The sequence below is a fragment of the Scyliorhinus torazame genome, chromosome 16 (assembly GCF_047496885.1).
Source record: "Scyliorhinus torazame isolate Kashiwa2021f chromosome 16, sScyTor2.1, whole genome shotgun sequence".
NCBI lineage: Eukaryota > Metazoa > Chordata > Chondrichthyes > Carcharhiniformes > Scyliorhinidae > Scyliorhinus > Scyliorhinus torazame.
This window is the reverse complement of record NC_092722.1, coordinates 158,198,456-158,219,166: the sequence shown is the minus strand read 5'-3', so window position 1 is coordinate 158,219,166 and position 20,711 is coordinate 158,198,456. Positions and strand designations below refer to the sequence as shown.

At 49.3% G+C, this 20,711-nt stretch overlaps 1 long non-coding RNA gene across 1 annotated transcript; it reads right to left on the bottom strand.

Moving 5' to 3' along the window:
• Positions 1-117: 117 nt before the first annotated feature.
• On the bottom strand, positions 118-20,353 carry LOC140392442 (uncharacterized). Its single transcript, XR_011935357.1, has 3 exons — positions 20,208-20,353; positions 1,337-1,545; positions 118-138 (listed from the first exon to the last, which is right to left on the bottom strand). It is a non-coding gene; the product is annotated as an uncharacterized lncRNA (long non-coding RNA).
• Positions 20,354-20,711: the final 358 nt, after the last annotated feature.

Here is a 20,711-nt window from a genome sequence, read left to right as displayed (position 1 = left end):
TCTTGTTAAAATCCTTGTAACAACATGAAACGTGATTCACTCATTCCCTTGTTACCTCCTAAAAATTTCAAACCTTAGGTCGAAACAACATTAAAAACTGAAAATTCTGTAAATACTCACCAGGCCCCACTGTGGCAACTGTGGAGAGAGAAACAGTGAAAGTGCTTCAGATTGTGACCTTCCATCAGAATTGTGTGATCATTTAAATGCCTTTTCCTGCCTTTCTGGAATTTTATTGGGGTCTCATTTCTGTGTGGGGAGAACAGGTAAATCCTGGCAGAATCCCCACAGGTTCAGCAGGGTGGGGTCTCCTATTTGTGCATTCTTAAAGGCCCATGGAGGGACTCACTAATGACAGTGTTCATCCTGTGACAACGGCATCACCGGCCCTCACGAATTTCCCCCTGCTTTTAACCGACCCCGAATACCACCGACCCCACTCGCCTGGTCATGGGGGCACTGCCCATGCACTGCATCCTCTTTTTCCTGGTGCAGTTTCAGCAATCGCTATCATTGTTGGTGGTATTACTGTGGCTCTGAGTTACTGTGGCACTCTGTTTGGCTAACACCATCTGGGGGTGCGTCAACCTCTTTAACATGAACCACAGCCCTGGCTGACAAGATGTGACCCTGGATGCCGCAGACTGTTAAATTGCTGTTGCCTCCACTTTCAAACCCTGTTCTATGCTAATTCCAGCCCTTGCTATTCATGTAACTCTCAGCTTCATATATACACTGTGGTGATTGCAACTTCTGCTCAAGCTCTGAAGCCCGGGGTTCAGGCTCCTCTAGCTGACATCAATTTCTTCACGGGTTGTTGTTTGGGACATGAGAAGTTTCAGGCAGTTTCCACATAACACAGTGAGTGGAATCTTGTTTATGCATCAGGGGTCTCAATCGGCAGCTGCACAGTCAGCGAGCCACCTGCATCGCCTCTTTCCAAGAAGGCCCACCTCACCTTGCAACATTCAGGCATTCAACAGGCCGTCCACCAGGATGAAGGGGGCAGGGGGCAGCAGCAGCATCGTGGATGTGCTGCTGCAGCCAGGGCTACACCTACCTGAGGCCTCAGATCGAGGATGGACCCATGTACAGGAGAATATGTCATGTGAAGGAAGAAATTCCCAGGTATTTCAAACAGGACGATTTGGCAAAGATGTCCACAACGTATTTACTTTTTCCTCTAATGTTCTTTGATGAAATTTAATTAATTAATTGGATTCAATTAAGGTGAAATACAATTGATCGGATGTCTTACTTGATGCCGAGTGGCTCCTCAAAACTAACCACGCTAATTTAAATATATTGAATAAGGCGGGAAATTTTACACACTTACTTTGGAACAACAGCTGAGAGTAATAACTTGCAGTAAAGCCAGCACTCGTTTTCAGGTTATTAGATCTAAAATAAACGGTCATGAAGTGGGCCGATGATGTAAATGTGTGGTTTGATCCAGTACATACTGTTGCAATCTGAGGAGAATTTGGTGAAGGTCCATCATATATTTCAACATAATCGTTTGAGCACCACACTGATTCTTCCAGCCTGGGGAGAGAATGATAATAAATTGACAATATATTTGTCGTAATCACCTTTTACAATTAACAATTTACTGGCCAATATATACACATACATCTACAAACAACATTAAGAGAGCAGGATATGTGTTCAAAAGATGAGGATGGATGAAACAATGAACATCCATTCACTCACTCAATCTTTCTTAACAATGTTAATTTACCTTAACATTGATATGACCTCAATGCTCAGGGAATCCGGTAGTAATAGCTTCCTTGAGAATTTGGAGGCAGTTTCGCCAGCTCTTTGGGTTGGGAGCAGGGTCAAGGGAAATGCCGATTCGGGTGAACCACAGATTTGAGCCAGGGAAGTGGGATGGAAATCTTCGGAGATGGGTGGAGAAAAGAATTAGGACACTAAAATATTTATTTCTTGGGGGTCAGTTTGCAGGATTGAAGGAGCTGGAAGCAAAGTATGGGCTGGAGCAGGGGGAAATATTTAGATACATGCTTGTTCGAGACTTTGCCAGAAAGGAGATACAGAGCTTCCCAATAGAGCTGGCTTCCGCATTGCTGGAGGAGGTGTTGACGACAGGGGGACTGGTGAAGGAAGGTAGTATCGGCGGTTTATGGGGCAATTATGTAAGAGGAGAAGGCGCCGCTGGGAGGGATCAAGGCAAAGTAGGAGGAAGAGTTGGGAGAGCGTATGGAGAAGTGGTTCTGGTGTGAGGTGCTCCGGAGGGTGAACGCCTCCACATCGTGTGCAAGGTTGGGGCTGATACAGCTGAAGGTGGTATATAGAGCACACCTTACAAGGGCGAGAATGAGCCGGCTCTTTGAGGGGGTAGAAGATGTGTCTGAACGTGGCGGGGGGGCCCCGCAAACCACGTTCGTATGTTTTGGTCCTGTACAAAGCTGGAGGATTACTGTAGGAGGTTTTTAGGGTAATGTCTAAAGTGGTGCACCTGAAGCTGGACCCGGGCCCTCGGGAGTCCAGTTTTGGGGTGTCAGACCAGCCGGGTTGGAAACGGTTACGGAGGCAGATGCTGTAGCCTTCACCTCGTTGATTGCCCGAAGGCGGATGTGTTAGGGTGGAGATCAACCACTCCACCCTGTGCCCTGGTGTGGAGGGGGACCAGCTGGAATTCTTGACTCTTGAGAAGGTCAAATTTGAACTGAGGGGAAGGATGGAGGGGTTCTACAATTCATGGGCGTTATTCGTTATGCGCTTTCGAGAATTGGATTACATTGAACATTAGGGTGGGGGGGAGCTGGGAGGGTTGGGGGGAGGGGGACTGTATGTGTTAATAGTGACTATGGGTGATTCCTGATTCCTTTTTGTCATTTGTTTATGTTAACATGCGGGCTAATGTTTGGGGGTTTGGTGGGAGGATGGGATCCTTCTTATTGATATGGGGATTGACATGCATTTGTTACTGATTATTGTTTTATTGTTGGGTGTAAATTTGGGGAAAAATGTGAAGACGGAGAATAAAAATATTTTTGAAAAAACATTGATATGACCTCGTATTTAATCGTCCGACTGAATATTCCTGTAATATTTCTCCCTGCCATTTATTGCAATCGTGAAAGATGCCAAAATATGAATTTCCATTTCTCAACACAAGCTGCATTAGCCGATTGGAATTTAGGAATAGGTGTAGGAAATTTGACCCATAGCTGGACTTGACTTTCTGCTTGAAATCAGATGGAAAGGAATTTGCACCTCCCTTGAGGCCTTTGAATATCAGGGCCTGACTTTTTCAGATGGTTCGGGTTCGACCCCCAGCATTTGGAGATGCGGCAGGGCATTCATCCCGCCAGAGGATGAGGTTGTCCATCCAGAATTATGTGGAGCAGAATACGACACGGGAGGTGTACAAGGTGTTGATAGTGGTGGTAAGGCATGTAATGATATGTATATTGACTGAGATGTAAAGAATTAACAAGTTAAGGATAATGCTTCTTACCACTAGAGCGAACCACAGAACAGTCATATATATCATGAGACTTCGGGGATTCTGGGATTAGGAGTTAAGGGGCAGGATTCTCAGATCCTGCGGCCAAGTTCTGTCGCCAGCTTCAAAAGCGATGCGAGCGACTCCGGCGTCAACGGGACTCCAGGCCCAGGCATTCACCCCTTCCTAGGGTGCTAGTACGGCGCCAGAGTGGTGTCTGCTGCTCCAGCTCTCGAAAGCTGGCGCGCCACGGCTGGCACGGGTCCACGCATGAGCGCCACAGCCGTGATGGGTCCGCGCATGCGCATGGGTTGCCATCTCTGGGTCGGCCCCCGGGCAATATGGCGGAGCCCTACAGGGGCCTGGCGCAGAGGAACATAGGCCCCCCATGGAATTAGCCCGGCGCCGATTTTTAGGCCTTGATCGCGGGCCTGGCCACCGTGGAGGACCCCCCGTGTCGGATCACCCGCCCCCCCACCAGGATGGCCCCCGCAGCCAGAACTCCGAATTCCTGCTGGGTAGGACCATATGTAACCCACGCTGGCGGGACTCGGCCGAACTCGGCCGGCACTCGGGCCCGTCGAGGTGCGGAGAATCGCCGGGGGGGTGCGCTTTGAATGGCCTCCGACCGGCACGGCAGCGACCTCGCGGACCGGAAAATCGGCGTCCCGGCGTCGGAGTGGCGAGGCGTGATTCACGGCACCCACGGTGATTCTCCGACCCGCCGCGGGATCGGAGCATCCCAGCCAAGAACTAGGAGAGGTGGAAAAATGTCAGGCATAGAGAGCAGTTGTATACGTGAGAGTTCTGTAAATTAGAGATAGCATAGTTTTATACAATAACCTCCTACTTTAGGAATGTGAACGAATCTTAGTTAGTCGTGTAAGAAATTTATAGATTTGTTTGTTAACAAAGCTTTGTGTTCTTTATTCAACACTATGTATCCGAGCCATCCAGGTAAAGCAGAATAGAGAATACCTCAAGGGGAAATTTATATTGATTCAGTTGCACATGGAGAGGGTGCAGCAGGCTGAGAGGTTGAGGTTGGTGGAGGACATTGTGTGGGGGGATCGGAGTTATTCGGTGGTGCTTGAGGAGGCGTTGCTAAAGGAGAGGCAGAGGCTCCAAATGAAATTTGGACTGGTGCACGGGAAAGGTGGTGGGGCAATTGCACAGAGCCAGATGGGCAGTATATGAGCATTGGTAGAAAGCTAGCAGGATACTTACACACTAGTTGAAGTGACAGGTGGCGGCGAGGGAAATTGGGAGGTTGAGCGACAATAGGGGCACGATGGTATCGGAGCCGGAGGGGTGAACGGTGTTTTTGAGGCTTTTTTACAGGAGATTTTATAATTCGGAGCCTCCAGTGGGGGATGAAGGGTTTTGGTGGTTTTTGGCTGGGTTGGAATTCCCGAGGGTTGAGGAGATGAAGGTGCAGGATTGGGGGCCCCGATTGAGCTGAGGGAGGTGATGGATTGCCTGGGATCGATGTAGGTGGGGAAGGCAGGTCGGGATGGGTTCCCAGTCAGGTTCTGTAAGAGGTTCGGGTTGGAGCTGGGGCCCTTGCTAGTTGAGATATACAATGAGTCAATGATGGGGGGGGGCCTACCCCCACGCTGTCTCAGGCTTCGATAGCGCTCATCTTAAAGAAGGACAAGGACCAGGGCAGTGTGGATCGTACTACCCGATCTCGCTGTTGAATGTAGATGCAAAGATGTTGGTGAAGGTGAATAGAGGATTGTGTGCCAGGGGTTATAGGTGTTATCTAGGTGGTATAGGTTATAGGTGTTATAGGTGAGGACCAGATGGGATTTGTGAAGGGGCAGCAGTTGACAGTGAATATACGGAGATTGCTTAATGTTATAATGTTGCCCTCGGACGGCTGAAAAGTGGAAGTGGAAGTAGTAATGGAACTTTTAGAAGGCTTTTGACCGGATTGAATGTGTGTATTTGTTCGAGGTGTCGGGGCGGTTCGATTTGGACAAGGGTAGGTATGTGTTCGTTCGAACAAGGTCAACTTGGATTATTTTGGATTACATCAGGGGACAAGGCAGGAGTACCCGCTCTCTCTGCTGCTCTTTGCCCTGACAATTGAGCCTCTGGCAATGGTGCTGAGGGTTTTGAGGGGATAGAGGGTATTTGGGGGGGGGGGGGTCATTTTTTGCACACAGATGATCTCCTGTTGTATATTTCGGAGCTTTGACAGGATCACAGGGTACAAGCTGAATATGGGGAAAAGAGAGGTATTCCCGTTTAATGCACGGGGACAGGAGAGGAGGTTGGGACAACTGCAGCTTCAGTTACTGGGGCAAGATTCGCTATCTTGGGATACAGGTGGCTCGTAGTTGGGCCCAGCTGCATACATTGAACTTGGCACGACTGGTGGAGGGAACGAAGGTGGACTTTAAGAGGTGCAATGTGTTGCCATTGCCATTGCGTGTCAGGTCCAGATGGTAAAGTTGATGATGTTGCCAAAGTTGTTGTTTGTGTTCCAGAACCTCCCGATTTTTGTGCTCAAGTCTTTTTTTAGGAAGGTTAACGGGATGATTTTAAGGTTTGTGTGTGTGTATATGTGGGGTGGGGGGCTCCATGGTTTAGGAAGGTGTTCTTCGAGAGGGGTCGATAGGTTAGCATTGCTGAGCTTGTAGAACTACTACTGGGCAGCAAATATTGCAATGGCTAGGAAATAGGCGGTGGAAGTGTCAGTTTGGGGGCGGTGGAAGTGTCAGTTTGGGGGCAGAGGAAGGTGGCCACGTGTAAGGGGGCCTGCTTGATGGCACTGTTGTTGGCGCTCCTTCCGTTCTCGCCGGTCAGGTACACCACGTGTCCAGTGGTGATATTAGCACTGACGGTTTGGAACCAGTGTTGGCAGCACTTTGGATTAGAATGCATGTCTCTGTGGGAGCTTATTTCCTTTTTTAAACAGCGGCATCATATTTGCTGTTTTCTAATCTGCTGGAACCGCCCCAGAGTCCAGCGAATTTTGGTAAATTACCACAAGCACATTTCCTATTTCCCCTGCCATCTCTTTTAGTACGCTGTGATGCATTCCATCAGGGCCAGGAGACTTGTCTACCTTTAACCCCATTAGCCCAACACATCCTCCTTAGTGATAATGATCATTTCTAGGTCCTCACCTGCCATAGCTTTCTTGCAATCAATTATTGGCATGTTATTTGTGTCTTCCACTGTGAAGACCAACACAAAATACCTGTTCAATGCCTCGGCCATTTTTTCATTTCCTATTATTTAATCCCCCTTTTCATCTTCTAAAGGACCAATGTTTACTTGAGCTACTCTTTTTCATTTTATATATTTGTAGAAACCTTTGCTACCTGTTTTTATATTCTGAGATAGTTTACTCTCATAATCGATCTTACTTTTCTTAATAGCTTTTCTTGTCCCACCTGTTGACCTTTAAACAAGAGGAAATAATCCTCTAGTTTCCCACTAATCTTTGCTACTTTGTGTGCATTTTCTATCAATTTGATATCTTCATTTATCATAGGTTTGCGCCAGCAGATTGGATGTGAGGTTCTGGGGTGAGAATAGAACATTTTTGGGATTTGTTTGTTGGAGGGACGTTTGTGGACTTGGAGGAGCTGGAGAGAGTGTACCAGTTGCTGAAGGGGAATGGGTCAGCTATCTGCAGGTTCGGGACTTCATGAGGAAGGAGGTGCCATTGTTTCCAATTCTGTCGCCCCCCGGTGCTGCAGGATAAGCTCTGTGCAAGGATGAAATTGGGGTGGGTAGGGTTGCGGACATGTATGGAGAATTGATAAAGAGAGAAAATGCTCCGACAGAGAACATAGAACATAGAACAATACAGCGCAGTACAGGCCCTTCGGCCCACGATGTTGCACCGAAACAAAAGCCATCTAACCTACACTATGCCATTATCATCCATATGTTTATCCAATAAACTTTTAAATGCCCTCAATGTTGGCGAGTTCACTACTGTAGCAGGTAGGGCATTCCACGGCCTCACTACTCTTTGCGTAAAGAACCTACCTCTGACCTCTGTCCTATATCTATTACCCCTCAGTTTAAAGTTATGTCCCCTCGTGCCAGCCATATCCATCCGCGGGAGAAGGCTCTCACTGTCCACCCTATCCAACCCCCTGATCATTTTGTATGCCTCTATTAAGTCTCCTCTTAACCTTCTTCTCTCCAACGAAAACAACCTCAAGTCCGTCAGCCTTTCCTCATAAGATTTTCCCTCCATACCAGGCAACATCCTGGTAAATCTCCTCTGCACCCGCTCCAAAGCCTCCACGTCCTTCCTATAATGCGGTGACCAGAACTGTACGCAATACTCCAAATGCGGCCGGACCAGAGTTCTGTACAGCTGCAACATGACCTCCCGACTCCGGAACTCAATCCCTCTACCAATAAAGGCCAACACTCCATAGGCCTTCTTCACAACCCTATCAACCTGGGTGGCAACTTTCAGGGATCTATGTACATGGACACCTAGATCCCTCTGCTCAGCCACACTTTCAAGAACTTTACCATTAGCCAAATATTCCGCATTCCTGTTATTCCTTCCAAAGTGAATCACCTCACACTTCTCTACATTAAACTCCATTTGCCACCTCTCAGCCCAGCTCTGCAGCTTATCTATATCCCTCTGTAACCTGCTACATCCTTCCACACTATCGACAACACCACCGACTTTAGTATCATCTGCAAATTTACTCACCCACCCTTCTGTGCCTTCCTCTAGGTCATTGATAAAAATGACAAACAGCAACGGCCCCAGAACAGATCCTTGTGGTACTCCACTTGTGACTGTACTCCATTCTGAACATTTCCCATCAACCACCACCCTCTGTCTTCTTTCAGCTAGCCAATTTCTGATCCACATCTCTAAATCACCCTCAATCCCCAGCCTCCGTATTTTTTGCAATAGCCTACCATGGGGAACCTTATCAAACGCTTTGCTGAAATCCATATACACCACATCAACTGCTCTACCCTCGTCTACCTGTTCAGTCACCTTCTCAAAGAACTCAATAAGGTTTGTGAGGCATGACCTACCCTTCACAAAGCCATGCTGACTATCCCTGATCATATCATTCCTATCTAGATGATTATAAATCTTGTCCCTTATAATCCCCTCCAAGACTTTACCCACTACAGACGTGAGGCTCACCGGTCTATTTATGTCGGGGTTGTCTCTGCTCCCCTTTTTGAACAAAGGGACCACATTTGCTGTCCTCCAGTCCTCTGGCACTATTCCTGTAGCCAATGATGACATAAAAATCAAAGCCAAAGGTCCAGCAATCTCTTCCCTGGCCTCCCATAGAATCCTAGGATAAATCCCATCAGGTCCCGGGGACTTATCTATTTTCATCCTGTCCAGAATAGCCAACACCTCTTCCCTACGTACCTCAATGCCATCTATTCGATTAGCCTGGGGCTCAGCATTCTCCTCCACAACATGGGAGACTTCAACTTCCCCAATATTGACTGGGACTCACTTAGTGCCAGGGGCTTAGACGGGGCAGAGTTTGTAAGGAGCATCCAGGAGGGCTTCTTAAAACAATATGTAAACAGTCCAACTAGGGAAGGGGCGGTACTGGACCTGGTATTGGGGAATGAGCCCGGCCAGGTGGTAGATGTTTCAGTAGGGGAGCATTTCGGTAACAGTGACCACAATTCAGTAAGTTTTAAAGTACTGGTTATGCATAATTGGGAGGAGGAGTTTGGTGGGGCGTAAGGGGCCAGATTATGGAGTGAAACTCTATGGAGGGTGAATGCATTCTTATCGTATGCAACACTCCGCCTTATCCAATTTAAGGTAGTGCACATTACACTTGGTCCCCAACACCAAATCATTTATGTAAATTATAAACAGTTGCGGTCCCAACAACTGATCCCTGAGGCACACCACAGGCCACTGATCACCAACCAGAAAAACACTCATTTGTCCCCATTCTTTGTTTTCTGTTAGTTAACCGATCCTCTATCCATGCTAGTACATTATCTTTAACGCCATGCACTATATCTTATGCAGCAGCCTTTTGTATTGAATGCCTTCTGGAAATCCAGATACACTACATCCACTAGTTCCCCGTTGTCCACTGTGCTCATAATGTCCTCAAAGGGGGACTTCCGGGTGCGGCTATGCAGAGCTAGATCGCATATTCGGCAGCTCCCGCTTGGAACGGACTTTTGGGCTCTTTTACAGGGCCCCCACGGCATTTGGTTGACATTTCCCGGTGTGGGAAGAAGGCTGCAGCATTCCCCTGACAGTGTCCCCCAGGAGTGTTGTGTCTTTTGGCTACCAGACCCGACAGAAACAGTGAAAGATTTGGCTTGAGCTGCAGCAGTAGACGAGGGCCTCTTCCAGCATGCAGGCGGGGGAAGGGCAAGCTTAAAGCTGCAATCTGGCTTGACTCCATCAAAAGTGAATTCTAGCAGCAGAGGGAACAACTGTGAAAAGATCTACCAGGGCCATTGAAGAAGCAGGGACGAGGCTTCTGGTGGCGGCCATGGAGGAGTAGGTCGCGCATTCGGCAGCTCCCGTCTGGAGCCGACTCTCAGACCTTTTTCAGGAGTTTCCATAGACTTTTTGGGGCAGACTGGTGAAGCAAACACTGCCAACTTATATGAAACGGACCAGAAGTGTAACGGCCAAAGGAGCGGCACTGGAGCAACGGGAGAAGCAAGAGAAAGAAAACAAAATGGCGGCGGCCAGGGACAAAGGGGAGCTGCAGGAGTTCATCAAGCGCTGCTTCGAGGAGCAGCGCGAGGAGATGTGCAAAGAGATGTTGGCGCCTATGCTTTCGGCAATTGAAGGACTCGGGATCACGCAGAAGGCCCACGAAGCTAAGATCCAGGAGGTACAGAAAAGAGTCAGTCAGAACGAGGACGAGCTCGTGGGCCTGGCAGTGAGAGTGGAGCAGAACGAGGCGCTACACAAGAGGTGGGCGGGAAGACTCGAAGACCTGGAGAACAGGTCGAGGAGAAAGAATCAGCGAATCCTGGGTCTCCCTGAGGGAGTGGAGGGGGCTGATGCCGGGGCATACGCGAGCACGATGCTCGAGGCGATGATGGGCACGAAGGCCCCTTCGAGGCCGCTGGAGTTGGACGGGGCACATCGGGTGCTGGCGAAGAAGCCCCAGGCAAATGAGCCGCCAAGGGCGATGGTGGTGAGGTTCCACCGGTTCACGGACAGAGAGTGGGTACTGAGATGGGCCAATAAGGAGCGGAGCAGTAAGTGGGACAATGCAGAGATCCAAATATATATCAGACTGGAGCACGGAGGTTGCAAAGCGGAGAGCGGGTTTCAACCGGGCCAAAGCGGCGTTGTACCGGAAAGAAGTGAAATTCGGAATGCTGCAGCCAGCGCGACTGTGGGTCACATACAAGGGCCAACACTATTACTTCAAAACGCCTGAAGAGGCGGGGACCTTTGTACAAGCCGAAAAGTTGGACTCTAACTGAGGGTTTGGGAGGGTGGGGGGGATGTTTTTGGGTTTGATGTGTGATGGTTGTTGTATATAGGGGGTCAATCACGCGCAGGAAATGTTACATGGACTGGGGGAGAGAGACAGGAGCTGCGCCAGAGGGGGCGGAGTGGGCTTTGGAAAGAGCGGAGGGTTTTCCCGGGCGCGGGAAGAAAGGCGGGAAGGGGAACGAAGGAATGCATATGGATTGGGAGACTCCCACGCGGGGAGGTCAATGGGACGGCGGGGGAAGCCGGGGTCAGCAGGCGTCAGCTGACTTATGGGAGTGACATGGGGGGAGCAAAAAAGCTAGACAGGGGTCTAGCGGGGGGGGAGGGGAGGGGGGAAGGGGGGGGGGGAAGGGTTGCTGCTGCACTGGCTGAAAGGGAATGGGACACAGAAGAGGTGGTCGGGACGGGGGTCCCCCCTCTGGGGGACTGGAGGGTGAGGGAGGCGTGGACACGGGACTGGCCCAGAAAAGGAGATGGCTAGTCGGCGGGGCGTGGGGGGGGGGGGTGGGGGGGTGAGAGCCCCTCCAATCCGGCTGATAACGTGGAATGTGAGGGGCCTGAATGGGCCGATGAAGAGGGCTCGAGTGTTCGCGCACTTAAATGGACTGAAGGCGGACGTGGCCATGCTCCAAGAGACACATCTGAAGGTGGCGGACCAGGTCAGGTTAGGAAAGGGATGGGTAGGACAGGTATTCCACTCGGGACTGGACGCGAAGAATAGAGGCGTGGCAATATTGGTGGGAAAGCGGGTATCATTTGAGGCCAAGACTATTGTAGCGGACAATGGAGGGCGATATGTAATGGTGAGTGGTAGGCTGCAAGGGATGTGGGTGGTGTTGGTGAACGTATACGCCCCGAACTGGGATGATGCAGGATTCATGAAGCGCATTCCGGACCTGGAGATTGGAGGCCTGATAATGGGAGGGGACTTCAATACAGTGTTGGATCCAGCACTGGACCGCTCCAAATCAAGGACTGGAAAGAGGCCGGCGGCGGCCAAGGTACTTAGGGGGTTTATGGATCCGATGGGGGGGAGTGGACCCATGGCGGTTTGCAAGGCCGCAGGCCAGGGAATTTTCTTTCTTCTCCCATGTACACAAAGCCTACTCCCGGATAGATTTCCTTGTTCTGGGTAGGGCGCTCATCCCGAGGGTGGAGGGGACGGAGTATTCGGCTATAGCCGTTTCGGACCATGCCCCACATTGGGTGGAACTGGAGCTGGGAGAGGAGAGGGACCAACGCCCGTTGTGGCGGCTGGATGTGGGACTGCTGGCGGACGAGGTGGTGTGTGGGAAGGTGAGGGGGTGTATCGAAAGGTACTTGGGGGCCAATGACAACGGGGAGGTGCGGGTGGGGGTGGTATGGGAGGCGTTGAAGGCGGTGATCAGGGGAGAGCTAATTTCCATTAGGGCTCATAGAGAGAAGACAGAGGGTATGGAAAGGGAGAGGTTAGTGGGGGAGATTTTGAGAGTGGACAGGAGGTATGCAGAGGCCCCGGAGGAAAGATTACTTGGGGAAAGACGACGGCTCCAGACGGAGTTTGACCTGTTGACCACAGGGAAGGCGGAGGCACAGTGGAGGAAAGCGCAGGGGGCGACCTACGAGTATGGGGAAAAGGCTAGTCGGATGCTGGCACACCAGCTCTGTAAGAGGATGGCAGCGAGGGAAATAGGGGGAGTCAAAGATGGAAGGGGAGCCACGGTTCGGAGTGCAATGTAAATAAACGAGGTATTCAAGGCCTTTTATGAAGAGCTGTACAGATCCCAGCCCCCAGCGGGGGAAGAGGGGATGAGACGATTCCTAGATCAGCTGAGATTCCCGAGGATGGAGGAGCAAGAGGTGGCTGGTTTGGGGGCACCAATTGGGTTGGAGGAGCTGAGCAAGGGTTTGGGGAGCATGCAGGCGGGGAAGGCCCCGGGACCGGACGGATTCCCGGTGGAGTTCTACAGGAAGTACGCAGACCTGTTGGCCCCGCTACTGGTGAGGACCTTTAATGAGGCAAGAGAGGAGGGGACCCTGCCCCCGACAATGTCGGAAGCGACAATTTCTTTGATCCTAAAGCGGGACAAGGACCCACTGCAATGTGGATCGTACAGGCCGATCTCGCTCCTCAATGTGGATGCAAAGTTGCTGGCAAAAGTGCTGGCCACAAGGATCGAGGACTGTGTCCCGGGGGTAATCCACAAGGACCAGACGGGATTTGTAAAGGGCAGGCAACTAAACACCAATGTGCGGCGGCTCTTAAACGTGATAATGATGCCATCGGAGGAGGGAGAGGCAGAGATAGTGGCAGCTATGGACGCGGAGAAGGCCTTTGACCGAGTAGAGTGGGAGTACCTCTGGGAGGTGCTGCGTAGGTTTGGGTTCGGAGTAGGGTTTATCAATTGGGTTAAGCTCCTTTACAGAGCCCCGATGGCGAGTGTCGTGACGAACCGGCGGAGGTCGGAGTACTTTCGGCTGTACCGGGGGACGAGGCAGGGGTGCCCCCTGTACCCCCTGTTGTTCGCATTGGCATTCGAACCATTGGCCATGTCATTGAGGGAGTCTAATAAATGGAGGGGGGTGGTCCGAGGGGGAGAAGAGCATCGAGTGTCGCTATATGCGGATGACCTGTTGCTGAACGTGGCGGGTCCAATGGAGGGGATGGTGGAGGTCATGCAGACTCTAAGGGCGTTTGGGGAGTTTTCGGGCTATAAGCTCAATGTAGGGAAGAGTGAGCTCTTTGTATTACAGGCGGGGGACCAAGAAAGAGGGATAGGGGACCTACTGCTCAGGAGGGCGGAGGGGAGCTTTCGGTATCTGGGGATCCAGATAGCTAGGAGTTGGGGGACCCGACATAAACTGAATCTGATGAGGTTGGTGGAGCAAATGGAGGAGGATTTCAAAAGATGGGACATGTTACCGATCTCGCTGGCGGGTAGAGTGCAGTCGGTCAAAATGGTGGTCCTTCCGAGGTTTATGTTTGTGTTTCAGTGCCTTCCCATCGTGATCACTAAGGCCTTTTTTAAGAGAGTAGGCAGGAGTATTATGGGGTTTGTGTGGGCGAATAAGACCCCGAGAGTAAGGGGAGGGTTCCTGGAACGCAGTAGGGACCGAGGAGGGTTGGCGCTGCCAAACCTGGGGAGCTACTACTGGGCAGCAAATGTGGCGATGATCCGCAAGTGGGTTATGGAGGGAGAGGGTGCAGCATGGAAGAGGATGGAGATGGCGTCCTGTAAAGGAACGAGCCTGGGGGCGTTGGTGATTGCACCGCTGCCGCTCTCGCCGACAAAGTATACCACGAGCCCGGTGGTGGCGGCAACGCTAAGGATCTGGGGCCAGTGGAGACGGCACCGGGGTGCAATGGGAGCATCGGTGTGGTCCCCGATCAGGGGTAACCACCGGTTTGTCCCGGGGAAGATGGACGGGGGGTTCCAGAGCTGGCATCGGGCGGGGATTGGAAGAATGGGGGACCTGTTCATCCACGGGACGTTTGCGAGCCTAGGGGCACTGGAGGAGAAGTTCGAGTTACCCCCGGGAAATGCCTTTAGATATATGCAGGTAAGGGCTTTTGTGAGGCGACAGGTGAGGGAATTCCCATTGCTCCCGGCACATGAAGTTCAAGATAGGGTGATCTTGGGTGTATGGGTCGGGGAGGGCAAGGTGTCGGAAATACACCAGGAGTTGAAAGAAGAGGGGGAAGCGCTGGTAGAAGAGTTGAAGGGTAAATGGGAGGAGCTGGGGGAGGGGATCGAGGAAGGTCTGTGGGCTGATGCCCTAGGTAGGGTTAATTCCTTCTCCTCGTGTGCCAGGCTCAGCCTGATACAATTTAAGGTGGTCCACAGAGCGCACTTGACGGGGGCGAGGTTGAGTAGGTTCTTTGGGGTAGAGGACAGATGTGGAAGGTGCTCAGGGAGCCCAGCGAACCATGTCCATATGTTTTGGTCATGCCCGGCACTGGAGGGGTTCTGGAGAGGAGTGGCGGGAGCAATATCTCAGGTGGTGAAAGTCCGGGTCAAGCCAAGCTGGGGGCTAGCAATATTTGGAGTAGTGGACGAACCGGGAGTGCAGGAGGCGAAAGAGGCCGGCATTCTGGCCTTTGCGTCCCTAGTAGCCCGGCGAAGGATCTTGCTAATGTGGAAGGAGGCGAAGCCCCCCAGCCTGGAGGCCTGGATAAATGATATGGCTGGGTTCATAAAGTTGGAGAGGATAAATTCGCCTTGAGAGGGTCTGCGCAGGGGTTCTACAGGCGGTGGCAACCGTTCCTAGACTACCTAGAGCGTTAGAGGAAGATCGGTCAGCAGCAGCAGCAACCTTGGGGGGGGGGGCGGGTGGAGGGGACGTCCTGGGAGAGGGGGAGGGGAAAGGGGGGACTGCCTGGGAGGGTGGATGAGCAAGAGATAACTGGCACGTACGGGTGAGGGCCAGTGTACAAAGCTGTGTAAATATATCATTTTGCCATGTATATATCTTGCTCTGCGCGATTTCGTGTCTTTTTTTGTTACGGGGGGAGGGGGGTTATTGTTTGTAAGGGAGAAAAATTGTGTTAGAAAACTTTAATAAATATTTTTTTTTAAAATAATGTCCTCAAAGGATTCCAGTAAATAGTTAAACATGACCCGCCTTTCATGAACCCATGCTGCATCTGCCCAATGGGACAATTTCTATCCAGATGTCTCACTATTTCTTCCTTGATGATAGCTTCAAGCATTTTCCTCACTGCAGAAGTTAAACCAACTGGCCTATAGTTACCCGCCTTTTATATACCTCCTTTTTTAAACAGCATATTTGCTGTTTTCCAATCTGCTGGAACCGCCCCAGAGTCAGAGGATTTTGGTAAATTACCACGAGCGCATTTCCTATTTCCCCCACCATCTCTTTTAGTACGCTGTGATGCATTCCATCAGGGCCAGGAGACTTTTCTACCTTTAGCCCCATTAGCTTGCCCAACACATCCTCCTTAGTGATAACGATCATTTCTAGGTCCTCACCTGCCATAGCTTTCTTGCAATCAAATATTGGCATGTTATTTGTGTCTTCCACTGTGAAGACCAACACAGTGGTCAATGCCTGTTCAATGCCTCGGCCATTTTTTCATTTCCTATTATTTAATCCCCCTTTTCATCTTCTAAAGGACCAATGTTTACTTGAGCTACTCTTTTTCATTTTATATATTTGTAGAAACTTTTGCTATCTGTTTTTATATTCTGAGATAGTTTACTCTCATAATCTATCTTACTTTTCTTAATAGCTTTTCTCATCCCACCTGTTGACCTTTAAACAAGAGGAAATAATCCTCTAGTTTCCCACTAATCTTTGCTACTTTGTGTGCATTTTCTTTCAATTTGATATCTTCTTTTATTTCCTTAGATACCCATGGCTGATTTCCTACAGTCCTTCCTTTTCGCTGGTATATACTTTTGCTGAGCACTGTGAAAAATCATTTTAAGAGTCCTCCACTGTTCCTCAATTGTCCCGCCATAAAGTCTTTGCTCCCAGTCTACCTTAGCCAACTTCTTCCTCATCCCATTATAATCTCCTTTGTTTAAGCACAAGTATTGCATCTCAACTTCTCACCCTCCATCTGCATTTTAAATTCGACCATACTGTGATCGCTCCTTCCAAGAGGATCCCTAACTATGAAATCATTAATTATTCTTGTTTCATTACACAGGGCCAGATCTAGGATAGCTTGCTCCCTCGTAGGTTCCATTATATACTGTTCGAGGAAACTATCGCAGATACATTCTGTGAACCCCTCCTTAAGGCTGCCTTGACCGACCTGGTTTGACCAATCGACATGTAGATTAAAAGCCCCCATGATAATTGCTATACCATTTTTACATGCATCAGTTATTTCTTTGTTTAATGCTCGCTCCACCATGATGTTATTATTTAGTGGCCTATAGATTATGCCTATCAGTGACCATTTCTCCCTACTATTTCTAATTTCTACCCAAATGAATTCAACCTTTTTTTCCATAGAACCTATATCATTTCTCACTACCGCCTTAATGTCATCCTTAAATATCAGAGCGACACAACCTCCCTTACCTTCCTGTCTGTCCTTCCGAATAGTCTGATACCCCATGATATTTAACTCACAATCATGACTACCTAGCAACCATGTCTCTGTAATGGCCACTAAATCATACTCATTCATGATGATTTATGCCAACTCATTTACCTTGTTTCTAATGCCACGAGCATTCTAGTTTTCATACCTTCTTTTTGAATCCTAACCTCTCCACTAATAACATCTCCTGAATTCTTCTTCCCTTTAACTTTTTTCATATGTTTCCATGTAGTTCAACCCACCGCCCCACATGCTAACCTGCTGCTTTGCTTCCCATTAACCATTATACTTCCCGTAGTTTTACCCTCTCCCCCCCGGCCCCCCCCTCCCCCCCCCACCCCTTCCCCCTCCAACTTGCTAGTTTAAAGTCCTTGTGACCACCCTATTTATCTGATAATCCCCGAACAGGTCCTCTGTCCTAGTCTTGCCTATGTTGTTTGTCCACAACAGCTGGATCCTCTCCCGCCCATTCCAATATCCTTTCAAGCCGGGCAGAGATATCCCTCGCCCTGGCACTGGGCAGGCAACATACCATGCAAGTCTCTCACTCTTGCTTACAAAGGATGTTATCAATCCCCCTAATTATAGAATCCCCTACAACTACCATTTTACTTTTTGCTCCTTCTGCTTGAATGGCTTCCTGTACCATGGTGCAGTGGTCGGCTAGCTCCTCCTCCCTGCAGCCCTTTAATTCATCCACATAGGAAGCAAGTACCTCATGCCTGTTGGACAAGGTCAAGAGCTGGGGTTCCTCTGTTCCTGAATTCAGGGTCCCTCTACTTGTCACACCATGCTGCCTCTGACTGCATTTGAGGTACTTAATCTATAGGATGTGACTGCCTCCTGAAAAAAAGTGTCCAGGTAACTCTCACCCTCCTGGATGTGCCACAGTGTCTGAAGCTCAGACTCCAGCTCAGAAATTCTGAGCCTAAGTTCCTCGAGCAGCAAACACTCGCTGCAGATGTGGTCAATGCAGCTCATAATGGGATCTGCCAGCTCCTACATCATACAGCTCCAGCACATCACCTGCCCAGCCAGCTTTACTAGTTGTTCTTTTTCAAATTTAGTGCAGATTTCCAGCCAATTGATCACAGCTTTATTGTGAAGACACTTTTTCAGGTTTCTTCTTAGCTACAATGTAAACTGTGTGCTGCTGTTCCGCCTTCCAGCTGCTCCCTGCAGACTATCCGTGGATCCCCAAGGTAAGTTAGTTTTTATACTCACTCTGTGTTGCTGCTCCGCTTTCTGACTGCTCCCTGTTGGACTTTGCCTCCCTGATAGCCCGGAGATAGATTTTGCTGTCCTGGCGGGACTCAGAGCTGCCGAAGGCAGGGGTATGGGTGACCGATTTGGTAGAGTTCCTGCATTTTGAAAAGGTCAGGTTCGCCATTCGAGGAGCGGAGGATGCGGTCACGTCAAAATGGAAGCTATTCATCGACGTCTTTAAGGAGTATTGAATCATCAGTGGCAAGGGTTTGTTTTATTTCCTGTTTGGGTGGGGGGCTGGGGTGAAAACCTGGAAAAGGGGGTGGGTGCCGGGTGGCAGCGGGGTGTGGGGGGGGGGGTGGGGGGATTTGTTGGGGGCGTGTAGGGAGGGGAGATTTGTTTTCCTTTTGCCGCGGTTGGATTTTGTATTTCTTGGTTATGTAAATATTGAAAATTCCTTCAATAAAATGTTTTTTCAAAAGAAAGAAATTTATCCCGCCAACTCCAACAGGCCTGATATCATTTCACTTTTAAATGAATCTTGATTGGCAGCACTTGAAAGTCAGGCCTTGAGGAGCTATCAGCCAAACAGATTGGTCGACAGCTCTCCAGCACTTGCAGGTACAGTGTAACAGTGGCCGGAAGAAACACTGCAGCACCGTGCCTGGGACAAAGTGCAGGGAGCCAGTGTGAGTTAAGTGGCAGGGCTCCCAGGGAGGGAGGGTAGGGGATGTCTGGGGTCACCGCAGGATGGAGGGGAGGGGCGAGGGGGGGAGTGCGGTGAGTGCTTAATCATGGGATAGGTGAAGCAGGAAGGAGTTCTGGAGGTGTGTGGTCTTTGAAGGGAGGGCAGCCCAAGTCATAAGGGTGCTTTCGATGGAGGCAGCCCCATTCCTGCCCAAGTTTGAGGCTGTGATTTCTTCTACTTCCCACCATCAGCTACCCGGCACCTGCCAAACTACAAATTGAGGCTGTGTTGGAAAGCACCCTTAAATGGCTTGTACGTTGCCACGTAGGGGCCTTACTAGAGGCAGGGTTAGTCTTCCCCTCTAAGGCCCTGCCCATCCCACTGTAAAATCACCTCTCGGGTGGGAAGCATTCGGATGGATTCTGGTCCACTCCTTCGGCCTCAAAACCCATCGGGCCGAGCTTAAACTTCAGGTCCAACTAATTAGAGAAATCTGCAACTTTCCAGCAGCAAGGAACGCGTGGAAAATTATCTATGGACCAACCAGACCACGACATCCTCAGTAAACGTGCCTCAGAATTGAACAGAATCACAAAGATGTTTAACTGGGGCAGGATATTGTGTTTTATTGGTTGACTGAATGGGATTAAATACTGTTCATTTTTTAAATTGGGTCATGGGCTGTAAGCATCACTGTCTGCCTAACTGACCATCTCCAGCTGGAAGACCTATGGCTGGTCAGATATCAGCATCTTTCATTATCTGGATAACTCAAATCCTGATTAATTCTCCAATCTTTGAGCCAAATACTTCAGCAGGTTAACAGCTGTTTAGGTTCCAGCTGAAGCATTTGGCCCAAATTTTACTGTGTGTAAGTGGGTGGATTTTTATTGGCTTCATTGTGTCCAATACTGGGAATGCAGGCGTGGCTTTAGAGAGTGAAGAGAACATTTACAAAATCTTCATAAAGGAATATCTTGTAGGAATTTGAGAAAAGAGAAAGGGAATGAGTCTAATTGGACAGTTCTTTCAAAGATCCCCTATAGCCACAATGGGGCTGAAAGGCTCCCTGATATGTTGTAATGTTCATTGATTCTACAATATAGGTGGACAGATGGTCTGATCATCACATTGTTCAGTTCCTTTCCATTCTGGAAATTTTACATTGTAGATCGCCATGATTGTCCTTTCTCATTGACAAAACAGAAACATTAACTGTGGGAAAATATTAGTATAAAAGTATTCAGACTCCTAAGCATCTATTCAGAACTAGCTGCCTCTGAAGTTACAATGAGCGAGTGGAAATATTGTTACTTACTGAAAATCATCCAATTTCAAAGTTATTCTCTTTCCATTGGGTACTTGTATGTACCAAATGCATCTGGCATTATTTGGATAGGGTCGCGGATAATTGGGGCTGGTAAATGATCCACTAGCGCTCTTTAGCCTTCCTCCACATCTTATTTCATCTAGTTACAATGATAAAATTAAGAAATGAGTAATGTAAAATAAGATCCTCTGTCAATAATTTTGTCTTCTCATCTGAGTAATTTCAACCCTTACTAAGGTATAATTCGTTGAGCTCCCATCACACTCTTGTATCTCATTCAGCTAGCTGATATCTATTTATCTTAGCTCAACTTTCACACACCACATTGGGGACATTGCAGCAGAGCCTAATATTGTTCATTTCGAACATCCACAAATTTGCAATTCCATTTGGCTTCAGTGGATGGAGACCGGGGAAGAAACTCTTGGTTTCTTTTATTGCAACATTCCGAGCACTTTAAAAAAATGTTTGCCAATCTGACAGTCCTGAAAT